At 39.8% G+C, this 13588-nt stretch overlaps 1 long non-coding RNA gene across 1 annotated transcript in view; it reads left to right on the plus strand.

The window, feature by feature from the left end:
* The first annotated feature begins 705 nt into the window (after positions 1–705).
* The window catches only part of LOC131488476 (uncharacterized), a 29359-nt gene continuing 16476 nt past the window's right edge, over positions 706–13588 (plus strand). Inside the window, exon 1 of the long non-coding RNA XR_009250225.1 lies at positions 706–813. This is a non-coding gene — a long non-coding RNA (uncharacterized LOC131488476). The remainder of the gene's footprint in view (positions 814–13588) is intronic.

The raw sequence follows: 13588 nt of genomic DNA on the forward strand, positions 1-13588 counted from the left end.
GTCTTACTTGCCTGTGACCGCACACCACTGAGATCAGTATGTGATCATGTCAGAGGTGTGGACTGAGGTATAGGGAACTCCGTGCCCCCCCACCCTGGTAATCTTGCATGCACACAGCACCAGTCACCTGGGGAGAACATGGGACACATGTGCCACACTGAAATCCTGGCCCTCCTGCTTGCTTCTTGCCCTTGGACAAGTCTCTTCTCTGTAAAATGGTAGAAATGACCATCCCTAGTTCAGAGGTTGCTGTGAGCATTGTCTGTGCAGAGGGCTTCACTGTGCCTAACACCTAGTAGGTTCTCACGTGGTGGTTTTCTTCTTTATTTGGGCCTAATGCTATTCTGGAAAAAAGTAGTGCCCCAGAGGGCATCCCGGTGTCCCTGATCCTGCATGGAGAGCTGGGAGCCCCTGTTGGTGACTGGGGGAGAGAGCTTGAATGCTGAACAGGGAACAGCCTGGGAAGGGTTTGGGAACCATTAGCTCTGGTTGCAACAGCAGGTGGCTCCACTAGTACTGAGGTTTTTCCAGCATGACCTGTACATGTTGCTTTCCTGGGTCAGTTTCCTGTCTGTAAACTGGAGGGGTGCGGATTGATGATGAATAGAAAGGATTTTGTACCATGGACCGCTCAGTAGATGGAACCTATCAGTTTGTATTCTTATCCTTCCTATTGCCATCATTATTTCCTGTTTATAGCATGAGAACTGAAGATGTGCCCACCAACTAAGGACTGGACTGGGGGACCACTGGAAAACTGTCCCTGCAGGAACAGAAAAGGACAATGGGATGGATCTGTTCACGGAGGGGAAGGTACCTCTGTGGGAGGGCAGGAGGGGGAAGTCTTGCATTATTTATGGTGATCGGATTCCCTGTGTGGCATTTCAGGAGGCTGAATGAAGAGCTGCCTTTTCCTACTGCCAGGACAGGAAGCTAGTTGGACAGATTTTCTACAGAGCGATGTCCTCTAGTAAGGTACCCACCAGCATGCCTCGTTTTCAGGCACTTGAAATGTGGCTAGTGGGACTGAGGAATAGTTTGAATTTTGATTAATCTAGAATTAATTTTAAAACCTGACACTCAATCTAGTTACTGGAAGACTTAAATATATTTGGGACAAAATGGGTATGTGAATCTTTTTCTACAGAAAATCATAGGAAACACAAAACCTTCCCATCAAAAGTTTAGCATCTGGATTGAGAGATGCTGTAAGTCTGAAGTACTAAATTTCAAAGAAGGAGTACTTTTCCAAAAAGAAAAAAAAAAGGAGGTGGGGACATAAAAATCTTAATTTCATAGTGAGTTAAAATAACACTTTTGGTATATTGGGTTAAAGATATTAAAATTTTACTTGGCTATTTTTGCTTTTAACATGGTTCCTGGAAAGTGTTGAATCCCATATCTGGATGGCAGGTGTCTCCTGGGATGTCATTACTGTAGGCATCTGTCTTGCTTGATTTTGGGGCAGTATTAAGTATTACTGGTATTTTGACTTTGGTAGGTAAAAAAAAGTATCTAATTTGTTCTTTTCTTGATTTTTCACTTTCCATATTTTTGGACTTTATTGGCTTAGAATTCTGGCAACTCTTTTTCTGTTAGAGAATTTGTTTCTCACATTGGTTTGTGGAAGTCCTTTCTGCACTAAATATGCTGTCTGTTGCTTTTGAGGTTTGTTGTTGGCCTTATTTTGCCTCTATTACTTGATGTAAAGAAGATACTGTTTGGATTTGTATCTTTTTATTGTTTCATGTTTAGTGCTTGATTATTTCATCTGTGCTTTCTTTTAGAAAATGGTGTGAGGTATTGAACTCCTGGGAAATTTTAGGGAGAAAACTATTTTAACTATGTCTTTAATTACTCAGTGGGTATATACATTATCCTGGTGTGTGTTTGGGAGGGAGTCAACTGTTCTCTGTGTTGTTTTTTATAGCTTTCAGGGAACTTGTGCTCATGTTGTGTCTGACTCAAAGTGACCATAAAGGAGACGGGGTGGTGGGGAATGACTTTCCTAATGTATATAGTAATGATAGACTCGGCGATATAAATGGCTCACCCAGAGATCACCTGTTTAGAAGTGGGACTTGAATATGGGATTCTGATTTTTGTAACCAGACACCTTCTGTGTCACTGGGGACAAGAAGAAATGACACTTTCTTAGATCATGACCTTGAAAAAGAAGCATGTTTTACTCCTGACCTTGCTTTACTGGACTTAAACAGAGCCAACCTCCCACATCTCCAAGTCCACTTCCCTGCTCCCATCCCTTGCCCATTCTTCTAGGGCACAAGCAGATACTTTTTTTTTTTTTAAATATAATTTATTGTCAAGTTAGCTAACAGCGTATACAGTGTGCTCTCGGCTTCAGGAGTAGATTCCCATGATTCAGTGCTTACATACAACACCCAGTGTTCATCCCAACAAGTGCCATCCTCAATGCTCATGGCCCACTTTCTCCTCTCCCCCACTCCTCCCATAAAGCCCAGTTTGTTCTCTGTACTTAAGAGTGTCTTTTGGTTTGCCTCCCCCTCTGTTGGAAACTATTTTTGCCCTTTCCTTCCCTCATGGTCTTCTGTTAGGTTTCTCAAATTCCACGTAGGAGTAAAAACATGTGATCTCTGTCTTTCTCTGACTACTTATTTCACTTAGCATAATACCTTCCAGGTCCATCCACATTGTTGCAAATGGCAAGATTTCATTTTTGTCGAGTAGTATTCCATTGTATGTATAAAACATATCTTCTTTATCCACTTCATCAGTTGATGGACATTTGGGCTTTTTCCATAATTGTGGCTGTTGTTGACAGCACTGCTATAAACATTGGGGTACCTGTGTCCCTGTGAATCAGCACTCCTGTATACTTTAGATAAATTCCTAGTAGAACAGCATATATTTCTGAAGATCCCTGTCAAGATCTTAAACCTCCTGAGCAAGTGTGAGTTTTGAATCCTTTTTGACAACTATGTTCTTTACAACCTGGATGTTCTAAAGTTCTCTTGGAGCCAAAGTCCTCTCTGACCACTAGCCACCATTCAGACCTCCCATGTTTCCTTTCTCTTTTCCTGGTTAAGTGTGTGGCTTTCCAAACATCTTTGTGTGGGCAAAAATCCACAGGATCCTGTTGTCAACAGTACCATCCTGAATGTATTGTTAAATTTCTTTCAACACTTATATCTGAGGTATACCAGTATACCAGTATGCTTAATTTCCTTCTTTGCAACTGCTGTGCTGTGGATAATGGTACAGATACACCAAGGTTTATCCAGCCATTCACCCAGCCCTGGACATTTGGGTTGTCCTCTAACTCACTTTTATACATGATGCGATGAACAGTGTGTTTCAGGCTTTCTGGCTGATGCAGGCAAATGTCCTTCCAGGGGAGACCGTGAAAAATAGAATGACTCCATCCTAGGTGGGCACACAACATTACTGCTGACATGATCTCCAGTGTGGTTCTAGCAATTGACGACCAGCCATGCACGAAACTACTGTATTTCAGGGTTTAGCAATTTAATAGGTAGAAATGTTATTTCATTTAAATTTGTGTTTTCTGATAGCTAAGTAGGTTGAATGCTTTTTCATGTGATGGTTGGACACTTGCATTTGCTCTTTGAACTGCTTGCTTATCACTACTGTACACTTCTCTATTGGCTCATTTTTTGTACTTTTAATTTTTTAAATATTTAATTCCAAACATCTAGTGTAGTAATGGCCTCAGGAGTAGAACTTAGTGACTCATCCCTCATTAGTGCTCATCCCAACAAGTGCCCTCCTTAATGCCCATCACCCATTTTGCCCATGCCCACACCCATTATCCCTCCAGCAACCCTCAGTTTGCTCTATTGAAAGAGTCACTTATGTGCATGCCTGGGTGTCTCAGTTGGTTGAGCGATCGACTTCGGCTCAGGTCATGATTTCATGGTTTGTGAGTTTGAGCCCCACATCGGGCTCACTCCTGTCAGTGCACAAGCTGCTTTGAATCCTCTGGCCCCATCTCTCTGGCCCCCTTCTCTCTGCACCCCCCCTGCTAGTGCACTCTCAAAACCAAATAATTTTTTTTTTAAATTTACATCCAAGTTAGCATATAGTGCAACAGTGATTTCAGTATTAGATTCCGTAATGTCCCTTACCCATATAGCCTGTCCCCCCTCCCACAACCCCTCCAGTAACCCTCTGTTTGTTCTCCATATTTAAGAGTCTCTTATGTTTTGTCCCCATCCCCCCTGTTTTTATGTTATTTTTTGCTTCGCTTCGCTTATGTTCATCTGTTTTGTATGTTAAAGTCCTCATATGAGTGAAGTCCTATGATATTTGTCTTTCTCTGACTAATTTCGCTTAGCATAATACCTTCCAGCTCCATCCATGTAGTTGCAAATGGCAAGGTTTCATTCTTTTCTATTACTGAGTAATCATACACACACACACACACACACACACACACACACACACACCATATCTTCTTTATCCATTCATTCTTTGATGGACATTTGGGCTCTTTCCATACTTTGGCTATTGTAGATAGTGTTGCTGTAAACATTAGGGTGCATGTGTCTCTTTGAAACAGGACACCTGTATCCCTTGGATAAATACCTAGTAGTACAATTGATGGGTCATAGAGTAGTTCTGTTTTTAATTTTCTGTAGAATCTCCATAATATTTCCCAGAGTGGCTGCACCAGTTTACATTCCCACCGTCAGTGCAAAAGAGATACTCTCTTTCCACATCCTCACCAACATCTGTTGTTGCCTATTTTTAATATTAGCCATTGTTACAGGTGTGAGGTGGTATCTCATTGTGGTTTTGATTTGTATTTCCCTGATGATGAGTGATGTTGAGCATGTTTTCATGTGTCGGTTGCCTATCTGGATGTCTTCTTTGGGGAAGTGTCTATTCATGTCTTTTCCCCATTTCTTCACTGGAAATTTGTTTGTTTTGGGTGTTGAGTTTGATAAGTCCTTGATAGATTTTGGATACTAACCCTTTATCTGATACATCATTGGAAAATATCTTCTCCCATTCCACTAGTTGCCTTTTAGTTTTGCTGATTATTTCCTTCACTGCAGAAGCTTTTAATTTTGATGAGGTCCCAATATTCATTTTTGCTTTCATTTCCCTTGCCTCTGGAGATGTGTTGAGTGAGAAGTTGCTGCGGCCATGGTCAAAGAGGTATTTGCCTGTTTTCTCCTTGAGGATTTTGTTGGCTTCCTGTCTTACATTTAAGTCTTTCATCCATTTTGAGTTTATTTTTGTGTATGGTGTAAGAAAGTGGTCCAGGTTCATTTTTCTGCATTTCACTTTCCGCTTTTCTCAGCACCGTGTTCTGAAGAGACAGTCTTTATTCCATTGGATATTCTTTCCTGCTTTGTCAAAGATTAGTTGGCCACATGTATGTGGTTCCATTTCTGGGTTCTCTCTTCTGTTCCATTGATCTCAGTGTCTGTTTTTGTCCCAGTATCATACTGTCTTGATGATTACACCTTTGTAATACAGCTTGAGGTCTGGGATTGCGATACTTCCTGCTTTGGTTTCTTTTTCAAGATGGCTTTGGCTATTTGGGGTCTTTTCTGGTTCCATACAAATTTTAGGATTGTTTGTTCTAGCTCTGAAAAGAATGCTGGTGTTATTTTGATAGGTATTGCATTGAATATGTAGACTTATTTGGGTAGTACTTACATTTTAACAATATTTCTTCTTCCTATCTTGGAGCATGGAATATTTTTCCAATTTTTGTATCTTCTTCAATTTCTTTTGTAAGCTTTCTATACTTTTCAGTGTATAGCTTTTTCACCTTTTTGGTTAGATTTATTCCTAGGTATTTTATGGGTTTTGAAGCTATTGTAAATGGGATCGATTTCTTGATTTCTCTTTCTGTTGCTTCATTGCTGATGAATAGGAATGCAACTGACTTCTGTGCATTGATTTTATATCCTGCCACTTTGCTGAATTCATGGATCAGATCTAGCAGTTTTTTGGTGGAATCTTTTGGGTTTTCCATATAGAGTATCATGTCATCTGGGAAGAGTGAAAGTTTGACCTGGCCAATTTGGATGCCTTTTATTTCTTTGTATTGTCTGATTGCAGAGGCTACGACTTCCAATACTATGTTGAATAACAGTGGTGAGAGTAGACATCCCTGTCTTGTTCCTGACCTTAGGGGTAAAGCTCTCAGTTTTTCCCCATTGAGGATGATATTGGCATCGGGTCTTTCATATATGCCTTTCATGATCTCAAGGTATGCTCCTTCTATCCCTACTTTCTTGAGTGTTTTTATCAAGAAAGGATGCTGTATTTTGTCAAATGCTTTCTCTGCATCTATTGAGAGGATCATGTGGGGGGCGCCTGGATGGCGCAGTCGGTTAAGCGTCCGACTTCAGACAGGTCACGATCTCACGGTCTGTGAGTTCGAGCCCCGCGTCGGGCTCTGGGCTGATGGCTCGGAGCCTGGAGCCTGTTTCCGATTCTGTGTCTCCCTCTCTCTCTGCCCCTCCCCCGTTCATGTTCTGTCTCTCTCTGTCCCAAAAAAAAAAAAAAAAAAAAAAAAACCCAAAAAACGTTGAGAGGATCATGTGGTTCTTGTCCTTTGTTTTATTGACGTGATGAATCACATTGATTGTTTTGCAGATATTGAAACAGCCCTGCCTCCCTGGTATAAATCCCACTCAGTCATGGTGAATAATTTTTTAATATATTGTTGGAGCCGGTTGGCTAATATCTTGCTGAGGATTTTTGCATCCATTTTCCTCAGGGAAAATGGTCTATAGTACTCCTTTTTTGTGCGGTCTCTGTGTGGTTTTGGAATCAAGGTAATGCTGGCTTCATAGAAAGAGTTTGGAAGTTTTCCTTCCATTTCTATTTTTTGAAACAGCTTCAAGAGAATAGGTGTTAACTCTTCCATAAATGTTTGGTAGAATTACTTTGGAAAGCGATCCAGCCCTGGACTCCTGTTGTTTGGGAGATTTTTGATTACTAATTCGATTTATTTGCTAGTTATGGGTCTGTTCAGTTTTTTATTTCATCCTGTTTCAGTTTTGATAGTTTATATGTTTCTAGGAATTTGTCCATTTCTTCCAGATTGCTCATTTTATTGGCATATAATTGCTCATAATATCCTCTTATTATTTGTATTTCTGCTGTGTTGGTTGTGATCTCTCCTCTTTCATTCTTGATTTTATTTATTTGGGTCCTTTCCTTTTTCTTTTTGATCAAACTGACTAGTGGTTTATCAATTTTGTTAATTCCTTCAAAGAACCAGGTTCTGGTTTCAATGATCTCTTCTACTGCTTTTTTTTTTTATTTCGTTTTGATTTTGATAGCATTGATTTCTGCTCTAATATTTATTATTTCCTGTCTTCTGCTGGTTTTGGGTTTCATTTGCTGTTATTTTTCCAGCTCTTTAAGGTGTAAGGTTAGGTTTTGTATCTGAGACCTATGTTTCTTCTTCAGGAATGCCTGGAGTGTGTGGGGCCTGGGTGGCTCAGTTGGTTGGGCGACTGACTTCGGCTCAGGTCATGATCTCACAGTTTGTGAGTTTGAGACCCACATTGGGCTCTGTGCGGATGGCTCAGAGCCTGGAGCCTGCTTCAGATTCTGTATCTCCCCCTCTGTCTACCCCTCCCCTGCTCATGCTCTGTGTCTCTCTTTCTTTTAGTAATAATAAATGTTAAAAAGAGTAATAAAAAAAGGAAGGCCTGTATTGCTATATCCTTTCCTCTTATGACCGCCTTTGCTGCATCCTAGAGGTTTTGGGCTGTGGTGTCATCATTTCATTTCCATGTCCTTTTTAATTTCCTCTTTAACTTCTTGGTTAGCCCATTCATTCTTTAGTAGGATGTTCTTTAGTCTACAAGTATTTGTTACCTTTCCAAACTTTTACTTTAAAAAAAATTAAAAAAATTTTTTAACGTTTATTTATTTTTGAGACAGAGAGAGACAGAGCATGAACAGGGGAGGGGCAGAGAGAAAGGGAGACACAGAATCTGAAACAGACTCCAGGCTCTGAGCTGTCAGCACTGAGCCCGACGCGGGGCTCGAACTCACGGATCGTGAGATCGTGACCTGAGCCGAAGTCAGACGCTTAACCGACCAAGCCACCCAGGAGCCCCTAAAAAAATTTTTTTAATGTTTATTATTGAGAGACAGAGAGACGCAGAAAATGAGCATGGGAGGGGTTGAGAGAGGAGAAGACCCAGAATCTGAAGCAGGCTCCAGGCTCTGAGCTGTCAGCACAGAGCCCAACACGGGGCTCAAACTCACAAACTGTGAGATCATGACCTGATCTGTAGTCAGTCCCCTAACCAACTGAGCAATCCAGGCGCCCCTCCAAACTTTTTCTTGTGGTTGATTTTGAGTTCCATAGCATTGTGGTCTGAAAATATGCACGGTATGATCTTGATCTTTTTGTACTTGGTGAGGGATGATTTCTGTCCCAGAATGTGATCTATTCTGGAGAATGTTCCATGTGTATTGGAGAAGAATGTATATTCTGCTTTTGGATGACATGTTCTGAATATATATGTTAAGTACATCCGGTCTGGTGTGTCATTCAAAGCCATTGTTTCCTTGTTGATTTTATGTTTAGATGATCTGTCCATTGTTGTAAGTGGGGTGTTGAAATCCCCTATTATTATGGTATTATTATCAATGGGTTTCCTTATGTTTTGTGATTAATTGATTTATATATTTGGGTACTTCCACATTTGGCGCATAAATGTTTACAATTGTTAGGTCTTCTTGGTGGATAGACCCCTTGATTATGATATAATGCCCTTATTCATCTCTTGTTACAGTCTTTATGTTGAAGTCTAGATTGTTTGATATAAGTATGGCAACTTCCGCTTTCTTTTGTCGACCAATTGCATGATAGATGGTTCTCTATCCCCTTATTTTCAATCTGAAGGTGTCTTTAGGTCTAAAGGGGTCTCTTGTAAATATCATATAGATGGATCTTGTTTTCTTGTCTATTCTGTTACCCTATGTCATTTGAATGGAACATTAAGTCCATTGACATTTAGAGTGAGTACTGAAAGATATGAATTTATTGACATTATGTTTCTTGTAGAGCTGGAGTTTCTGAAGGTGTTCTCTGGTCCTTTCTAGTCTTTTTTGCTTTTGGTCTTTTCTTTTTTTTTTCTTTTCAACTTTTCTCCTGTCAGCATTTTTGCAGGGTTCATTTAGTGGTCAGGAACTTCTTTAATTTTTGTTTATCTGGGAAATTTAATCTCTCCTTCTACTTTGAATGACAGCCTTGCTAGATACAGAATTCTTGGCTGAATATTTTTCTGATTCAGCACATTGGATATATCTTGGCACTCATTTCTGGCCTGCCAAGTTTCTGTGGATAGGTCTGCTGCAAACCTGACCTGTCTTCTCTTGTAGGTTAGGGACTTTTTTTCCCCCTTGCTCCTTTCATGATTCTCCCCTTGCCTGAATATTTTGTGAATATGACTCTGATATGCCTTGTTTATGGTCGGTTTTTGTTGCATCTAATGGGAGTCCTCTCTGCTTCCTGGATTTTGATGTCTGTCTTTCCCCAGCTCAGGCGAGTTTTTTGCTATGATTTGCTCACATAACCCTTCTACCTCTTTTTCTTTCTCTTCCTCTTCTGGGACCCCTATGATTCTGATGTTGTTCCTTTTTGGTAATTCACTGATTTCTCTAATTCTTAAATCATCCTCTTTTGCCTTAGTCTCCCTCTTTTTTTTTCTGCTTCATTATTCTCCATAAGTTTGTCCTCTGTAACGCTAATTCACTGCTCTGCCGCATCCATTCGAGATTGCAGCTCAGTTATAGCAATTTTTATTTCATCCTGACTAGATTTAACTTCTTTTATCTCTACAGAAAGGGATTCTAAACTATTTTTGGCCCCAGCTAGTATTCTTATTTTGTGATTCTAAATCTGTTTCAGATATCTTGCTTGTATATGTTGATTAAGTCCCTGGCTGTTGTTTCTTCCTGCTCTTTCTTTTAGAGTGAATTCCTTTGTTTTATTATTTTGAAGGAAGAAAAAGAATTAATAAAGTAAAAAAAAAATAAGAAATTAACACACACACACAAACAAAATCAAATAAATGATGCTATATCCTAGGTGTGTTGTGGTCTGGGTGTTGAAAGGAGTTTGACAGATTAGAGAAAAAAGGGGGAAAAAGGAAAATGTTTGAAAATTTGAAAGAAATGTATACAATGAAATAGAATAAAATGAAATGGAAGTGAAATAGAATTTGAAAAATCTACAAAAAAGTAAAATATAGTAGAAAAATTAAAGAAAAATATTTTTAATAAAAATTGAAAATAAAAATACATTTTTTCTCTTTCTGTATTCAAGAGCAAGAAAAGAAATTAAAACTAAAAAATAAAAGAAAATTGAGTAGATGGACAGCGAACAGACTGAAATACGATTGAAATTACGTTGTTTTCCCCTAGAAGTCCAACCCTGAAGTATTTTGTAGTCCATGTACTAAGCAGGTGGAGAGACTCGTGTTCCTGAAGAGCGAGGTTGGCCCAGTTGGGTGGGCTTAGTGTAATGGCTCTGTTCTCCACTAGATGACACTGCTTAGCTTACTGGGGTGGATTGTTGTGGCACTTGTAGGTGTGTATGTGCATGTGTGGGAGGGGTTAAAATGGTGTCACCCAGCCACCCAGTCTGTGGTATTTGAACTCTGTGCTCTCCTGTACCAGTAATCAAGCACCCGTCTTTTGTTTCTGGCTTCTGTCCTCTCCCCACTTTCACACTGTCCATGACCAAGCCATCAGGTTGCCAAGTGACACTTCCCTCCTGAGATTTGTCTCAAATGCAGTTGTGTTTTTCAAACCCTCACTTTTGAGGGACCAGGGCTTTTATCCACTCAGACCTTCTGTGGGAGTGTGTCACTGAGCAATGGCCAGGTGACGACCACACCCAGGAATGTTTCTGGGACCATGCTGCTGCTGATGCCCAGAGACTGTGGCTGAATACCAGCCTACCTCAGAAAAAGTTCAGGCAATCGTGTAGCAGCAGCATTTCAGGGATTATGGGAAATCACAACACTCATCTGGCACCAGGCTTCACCCTTAATGACCTTGTTCCAGCACCAGTAAATGTGGTTGTTCTCTGGGGTCCACTAGCATCTTTGCTTGTGAGGGTGCCACACTGACTCTCCTAACAGGGGAATAACCTCTTCCAGTGTGTCCCAAAGACCCCCAGACTTCACTCTGCTCCTGAGGATTCACCTTTCTCACCAGAGCACCACCAGCTACCGAACTGCAGAGTTTCAGACTCTGCACTCCCTCTTTATAGAGTCTTAATGGAATTTAAACTCTCTCCTTTCTCCTTTATTCCATTTTTAGTTCAGTCCCTGTGGATGTTTCTACTTTTCCCCTTTATCTCCAAATACTTTTGTGGGGGGTGCTTTTCCCATACTCTCCCCCTATCTCTGTCCTCCGTCTGCAAGCAAAAACAGCTCCCTGCCCTCTGTGGCTTCTCTCTCCCCCAGTTCACCTCTCTGTGCCACATACCTGGTGAATTCTGTGGTTCAGGTATGCAGATTGTTGTGTTAATTATCAAATCAGTTTTCTAGGTTTGCAGGATGGTTTAGTGTTAATCTGGCTGTAATTCATGGATATGAGACTCAAAAAAAAAAAAAAAAGCCCCATGCTGTTGAGCCATCTTGGCTCCTCTCCCCAAAACAAATGTTTTTTAAAAAACAAAGTGTCTTATCATTTGCCTCCCTCTCTTTTTATCTTCTTTTTCCTTCTCTTCCCCTATGTTCATCTGTTTTTTGTCTTAAATTCCATATATGTGTGAAATCATTTAAGAATATTTTTTAATGTTTGTTTTTGAGACTAAGCAAGAGAGAACACAAACAAGGAGGGACAGAGAGAGTGGGACAGACGATTCAAAGAGGGCTCTCTACTGACATCAGAGAGCCTGATGTGGGGCTCAAGCTCACAAACCATGAGATAATAACCTGAGCCAAAATCAAAAGTTGGGATGCTCAATCAATGGAACCACTGAGGTACACCTAGGTGAAATAATTTTTCAACATAAGAGGCTTTATCCCCTCCCCACCCTCAAATGAATGTGTGTGTGTGTGTGTGTGTGTGTGTGTGTGTGTATGTGTATGTGTGTGTGTGTGTATATAATGATTTTGGATAACTTGTCACATGTGTTAATAATTTCTGGGGAATGTTCCTTGCCTTTGAACGTTTTTTAAAACTTTTTTAAGATTTTACTTTTAAGTAATCTCTCCACCCAACATGGTGCTTGAACCCAAAACCCTGAGATCAATATTCATACATTGCATTGACTAAGCCAGGCAGGGACCCTTGAACTGCGCTTTTCTTCCATGGAACCCTAATGTCTTCATATGCTCACATATACCAGTCTTCTCTTCTGTGGCTTTTAAAACCTTTTATTTGTAAAGTCCTTTAAAACCCTAAAGTCTTAAACATTTGTTCATTTTATTGTAATAGTTTTAGTTTTTACTAAAACATAGTTCTGTGGGTCATGAGGTAGGGCTCCAACCTTTTTTTTTTTTTTTTAATAAGTACACCCAAATGTTTCTACACAAGTTATGGAAAAGTCTTTCTCTACTTCTGTGAAATCCCCCTTTAAAACAATACTCTCCACCTCCCCGGTCCACCTGGGTCTGTGTTGTCTTTCATAGTTATATATATTTCTCCTTTGTCATCTCTTTTTGGTATCTGGTGAGACCAGTCTCATTTGTTTCTGTTTTCCCAAAATTGGTCCTGGCTCTTGTTTTGAATTTCAGAATAATCTTGTCAAACTCCATGAAAAGTCTTACAGGGACTTTGACAGGGACTGTATTACATTTATGAAATGACTTGAGAAGAAAGGACTTCCATGTTTGTAATTATCTCCTTGATGAACACATAACATCCCATTAATGAGGCTTCTTTTAACCAGGAAGGATTGATCCTGATCTCTTTAACCTCTATTTTTTTAAGTTTTATTGCTATGTAATTCTTAGATTTCCTATTGCGTCTTTTTTGGGTGTGTCTACCATCTTCCTACTTTGCTCTCATTTATAAATGGTACATAAATCTCTTCTTAGAATTGTCTAGGTTGCATCATATTCAATGTTGTATACTTTGTGTCTGTTTCTGATCCTTGTAGTTCTTTTTATGTGTGTTACAACCTCCAGTACAAGCCTGAAAAATAGTGATCCCATGAATCTTTGTATGTAACTTGTACAAATTTATACCTGGGGCCCATTTTAAAGCTCTTCAGTTCCATTGATTGGAGAGTTAATTCTTAGTTTGACTTCCCACTGCTCTATCTATTGCAGCTTTATATTGTGTTTTAATATGATGGTTTAGACCCCACTTGTTATTGTTTTTCTTTACTATTGCCTTAATCTTCCAATAATGTCTTTTCCTCTGTTTTACACACAAATTACAGCTTGGCTGGGTGAAAATTGTTAACTAAGGGCTTCTGCTCTCAAAATCCTTCAGATTTTGTGTTATTCTTAATTTTTCTTTGAGAAAAATCTGTGGCCTATTGTGGTTAACATTTATTTTATCTTCATGGATGTTTCCAGAATTTAGCCTTCTAACCTGGAAACTTGAAGAATACTTTCAATGCCAAATAATTGCC

The sequence above is a fragment of the Neofelis nebulosa genome, chromosome 10, assembly GCF_028018385.1.
Source record: "Neofelis nebulosa isolate mNeoNeb1 chromosome 10, mNeoNeb1.pri, whole genome shotgun sequence".
Taxonomy (NCBI): Eukaryota; Metazoa; Chordata; class Mammalia; order Carnivora; family Felidae; genus Neofelis; species Neofelis nebulosa.